The sequence below is a fragment of the Suricata suricatta genome, chromosome 8 (genome assembly GCF_006229205.1).
Source record: "Suricata suricatta isolate VVHF042 chromosome 8, meerkat_22Aug2017_6uvM2_HiC, whole genome shotgun sequence".
Classification (NCBI taxonomy): Eukaryota; Metazoa; Chordata; class Mammalia; order Carnivora; family Herpestidae; genus Suricata; species Suricata suricatta.
This window is the reverse complement of record NC_043707.1, coordinates 123,549,597-123,554,816: the sequence shown is the minus strand read 5'-3', so window position 1 is coordinate 123,554,816 and position 5,220 is coordinate 123,549,597.

Sequence of the window (5,220 nt, the reverse complement as noted above, 5' to 3'; positions counted from 1 at the left end):
AGACCCAGGAAAGCCAGTGATGTGACTCAGTCCACGTCTGAGAGTTCCGAGGGCAGAAGAGAGGGCACGAGATGTCCAAGATCAAGCAGGGAGGAAGGGAAAAAGGGACAAATTCCCCTTTCTCTGCCTTTTGTTCTTTTTAATAAAGTTTATTTATTTATTTTGTGAGAAAGGGAGCGTGAGCACAAGCAGGAGAGGGTCAGAGAGAGAGAGAGGGAGAGAGAATCTCAAGCAGACTCTATGCTCAGCGCGGAGCTTGATGCGGGGCTCAATCCCTCAAACCGCGAGGTCGTGACCTGAGTCGATATCAAGCGTCAGACCCTGAGCTAACTGAGCCTCCCAGGCGTCCTTCTCCACCTTTTGCTCTATTCGGGCCCTCAGTAGTGTGGATGCTGCCCAGCCCGGAAAGGATGCTGCATCCGGACACCCTGTGGCTGGTCAGGGGGACACATAACCTGAGCCCGCACACTTGCTAATAATTCAGTGGGATTAAAACAAGGGTCAAGGATGCTTCCAAAGTTTTAGTCCTTTTAGCTGGAGGAGGAGCAGGGTCATGTGTGGCGGTGGGAAGGCAGCCGGAGGCGAATCGCAGATGGGTCTGAGATGCCTGTTGTGAATCAGGCGCAGGGGAGATGCCCAGGGCAGGTGGCGATTTGAGGGGGTGGTTCGCAGGAGACGCGACACACCGACCGGAGATGGTGCGTTGGTCGTTTTAGTCGGCAGGACCGTCAGTGTCCGGAGGTGGTTCTGTGTTCCTCCAGGCGTTCTGAGCAGGCTCTCCCCGCGGTGAGAAACTGCCTCGATCTCAGGCCACTCTTCTCCCGGCTGCACTGGGAGGGGGTTCCGACAGCTCCCAGTCCAAGCACAGCCCAAGGCTGAATTCCCAGACAGATGCTGGGCTGCCTGTGGTTTGGCAGCAAGGAACAGGGAGGGGCTTGCCCTTGTGGGGAGGGGCCAAGAGGCAGACCTTCCTTCTGTCTCTTTTTGGGGCCTGAGTCTCTGAGCTTCATGCTGATTCCTGGAACACCAGCCCCAAAGGAAGCCCCATGGGTCTTACCTTTCAGCAGCTGGTCCCCGGATGCCTCAGATGACAGTCTCCTCCCTCCCTCCCTTCCTCCCTCACTCCCTTTTTCCTTCCTTCCTTTTCTCCCTCCCTTCTTCCTTCCTTCCTTCCTTCCTCCATACTCACATGAGCCAACTGCTCAAAATCAGTTTCCTTTTATGTACATAAAAGTTTCTGGGGGGGTCCCCTCTTGGTTCTGTTTCCCTGGGGATCCTGACTAACAGAGCAGGTCTTGCCGGTTCACCTTCACATAACAGCTCACACGTATCACACATGCCGTGTGCCAGGCACTATTCTAAGCACCTTCCGTATTAACTCACCTAATCTTCAGGCTCCGTGGAGTAGGTCCTCTCTCATCCCCACCCACTCTACATGTGAGGAGACTGAGGCACAGACAGGTGAAGTAACCACAAAATGATGGGACTGAGATTTGAAGGCAGGTTACACAGCTTCTGTGCCTGTGTGCTTTGCGGCCACACCACACCGCCCCCCAGGACGTCTGGTTGCCCCCCATGGCCACAGCTCCCGCCCCTGGACCACCCACTCTCACCATCAGACACCCTGCTGAACGTGCTTTTTTTTTTTAACTGTATTTATTTATTTATTTATTTTGAGAGAGCAGGAGCTCAAGCAGGGGAGGAGCAGTGAGAGAGAGGGAGACAGAGAATCTGAAGCAGGTGCTGTGCTGTCAGCACAGAGCCCGACAGGGGGCTCAATCTCATGAGATGTGAGATCATGACCTGAGCCAAAATCAAGAGTCAGACTGAGCCGCCCAGGCACCCCTGCTGGGAGCCCTTTTAAAGGAGCGGAGGTTCAAGTCCAAAGCCCCCAACCTGCAAGGCACTGCTGATCGGGCCTGCTCTGCCCCTGTCTGCTCTCTCCCTGCACACCAGCCATGCTGGCCTCCTTGCTCACCACACCCAGAGCTTTTGCACATGCTGCCCCACCCCCTCTGTCCGGAACATCCTTCCTGTCACCCCTGGGGCTTATGCCATCAGTCACCAGGGAAAGGACCCCAAAAAACCCTATTGAAAATTCCGACTGCCCCCCACCGGCCCCACCTTTCCTGTCCCCCAGACAGCACACCATCCCACTGCAGCATATGCGTCACCTAACTCGTGGCCCCTCTGCTGTCCATCTCCCTCTAGACAACACCCTCCAAGAGGGCAGGCCCCGGGTTTCTTTTATGCACTGCTGTATCTGTCCCTGGGGCTTAAAACAGCCCCTTTCAGGAGGTGCTTAATAAATACGCACCGAATAATGAATGCAACTAAATGAAGCTCCTCTAAGGACAAGTGTGGTCCTCTGGGAGCTCAGGGGTGGTGGGTCGGTGGCAGCTGGGTCTGGGAACATCATGTGCTTGCAGGGCATGTCTAGCCCAGGAAGGCTTCCTGGAGAAGCCGGGCTCTGAACTGGGCCAGCTGGCTTTGCTGAGAGATTTGAGCCCAGCTGCACAGAGGCCGGCACATCACACGCAGGGCTCAAAGTCAAGGCGGGCAGCAAAGGCTGGGGGTCTCCGCAGTGCTCGTCCTGGCTGACTGATAGAAATTCTGTAGATCAGCCCTACAGAACGGCCTCCCGTTTATCTGTCAGGCATACTGCCAACGACTACATGGTAGACCCTCTTGGATGCCCATGAATAGTCAAAACCATAAATGTCGAACCTGCAAAGTCCCAGCTCTGTTGCTCTGGGCTCTGGGAGCAATTCCAAGGAGGCTCTAGGAGGAGGAAAATGAGACTGGATAGTACAAGAGTATTCATAATTAATGGTGAGACACATAGGGTACAGAAGGCCAAAGAGAGAGGGGGGTCCAGCGGGGCTGGAGTGCTTAAGGAAGGCTCCATGGAAAAAGGTATCACATGACCTGGGTCTGGAAGAATAGTCTGAATTCCATGTTTGAATGTTTTTGGTTCCAAACAATAGAAAACCTTAGTAAAAGTGGCTCAAGCCGTGAGGATGTTTATGCCCTTTCCCCCCTTCCTTTCTGCCATCTTCAGCCAATCAGCTTTCGGTTTCTATCTGAACTGTTATTGCTTCACACTAGCAATGTGGCTGCCACAGCTCCAGGCATTGCCTCTTCCCCCAACCCTGTCCAAGGCAGGAAAGGAGGCCCAGATGTACATCAAAGATAAATTTTGATGCATTCATAAATGGAATTCCCACAGCAATTAAGAGAATAAAAGAATGAAGTATTCCTACAAGTAAAAGCATGGATAATGCTCTTCATCAAAAGAAGCCAGACTTGGTAATGAGGTAGCCATGTATATGTGGGGGCAGTGGGTATGTGGGAATCCATACTCTCCTCTCACTTTTGCTGTTAATTTAAAACTTCTCTAAATTACATTTTTATCTATATCCTTTTATAAATTAAAATATATATTAAATATATACATTAAATATATGTATTTTTATATCTTTTTTTAAAAGAAGCCAAACACAAAAGAAGACATACTGAATGATCCCATTTATATGAAGCACAGAGCAGACAAAATGGACCATGTGATCCAAGTCAGAATAATGGGCAGACAGGGCATGAGAGAACCTTCTAGGATGCTGGAAATGTTTTATATTTTCATCTGAGCAGCAGATACATGAATACATATGCAAAAATTCATCAAGATGTGCACACATCACAGTGCATATGTTTATATCTTTTTTTTAATCAAAGCATTGGAAGAGAGACAAAGGTAAGGCACCTGGGTGACTCAGTCGGTTAAATGTCTAGCTTCGGCTCAGTTCATGATCTCACAGTTCATGAGTTCGAGCCCCACGTCAGGCAGCGCTGACAACTCAGAGCCTGGAACCTGCATCGAATTCTGTGTCTCCCTCTTTCTCTGCCCCTCCCCTGCTCATGCTCTGTTTCTCTCTCAAAAATAAAAAATAAACATTAAAAATGTTAAAAATAATAATAATAAATAACCGGATACTGTAGCCCAGCCAAGCTGACGTGTAACACTGACCCCCGACCCAGCAGACCCCCGACCCAGCTGACCCCACCTCATTCTGCTTCCCTTACCCTCTCTCCCAGCCCCACCCCAGCCCACCCCCACTCCTCACCCCTATCGGAGCTCATACAGCCCCATGATTAATCCCCAGACAGCGGCATCTCCACGGTCAAGACCCCCAACGGCCTCACCCAGCAGGATCCACTCTGGGCCAGGAGTGGAGTGGAACCAGAAAGGCGTTTCAATCAGGAACCTGGAATAAGAGACAAGGACTCAGCTAAATCAGCCACAAAGACCTGGGGGGTGGGGGGAAGCCTGCTCCCCAGATCAGCCAATCTTTCTCTGGGTTCTTGGTTTTTTTCTGTTCCATGGATTCCTTGGTATGCACTGTCTCTCATAAACATATTTCTGTGATATATACTGTAAATCTGCTTCATTTGAAATTCACAGTTAATGACCTATTCCCTCATATTCAGGAAACAGAATAAGGTTCCGGCTTTTAAAGGCCAGGAGTTTACTAGCCAGAATATGACAAGTACTGCAAAGTATAGGCCTGCTCTAAAAGCACTTAAGAAACAAGTCTCCATCAGAAATTTCAAGAATACCTTCAAATAACATCATTTGTCTGTCAAGAGGCCAAGGGGGTGGGGAGCAATAGTGGGTGGGGAATAAATGAGTATTTGATCAAATCCATATTTTCAACTCCCCGGGTGATGGGGGCATAAATATTTACTAACCTTGCTCCCTCTGAGCAGGCCTGTGTGCACATGTGTGTGGGCAAGGGGGTGGTGTGCCCGGGAACAAGTGTGCAAAGGCACATGCACAGCCACCCCCTGCGCCCACCAGCCCCCCTGCCCCCCGCACAAAACTCCTCGGCATCATCTGAACTCTGTGATCCAAGGGGTAATTTAATAGGATGAGTATCCCTGTTTTCGGGTCGGCCCACTTAACTGAAACCCAAAGCCAGCTCTGGAGTAAATGGGGCTGTGGCCAAATCGATTAGGCCCATCCGCACTTTCTCATTTTCAACAGAGTCAGGGCTTAACCAGGTTAGATTTTGTTAAACACATTAGCCAGGTTCTCTCCTCGCTCCAGCCCAATGATTTTGTGTCGGGCCTGAAGGATTGTAATTGCAATCCAGCAAGACGCCAACTGAGCGGGGTGATTTACTGAGGGCCGCGGGGCCCAGGGGGGCCTCCTACCTGCTGGCC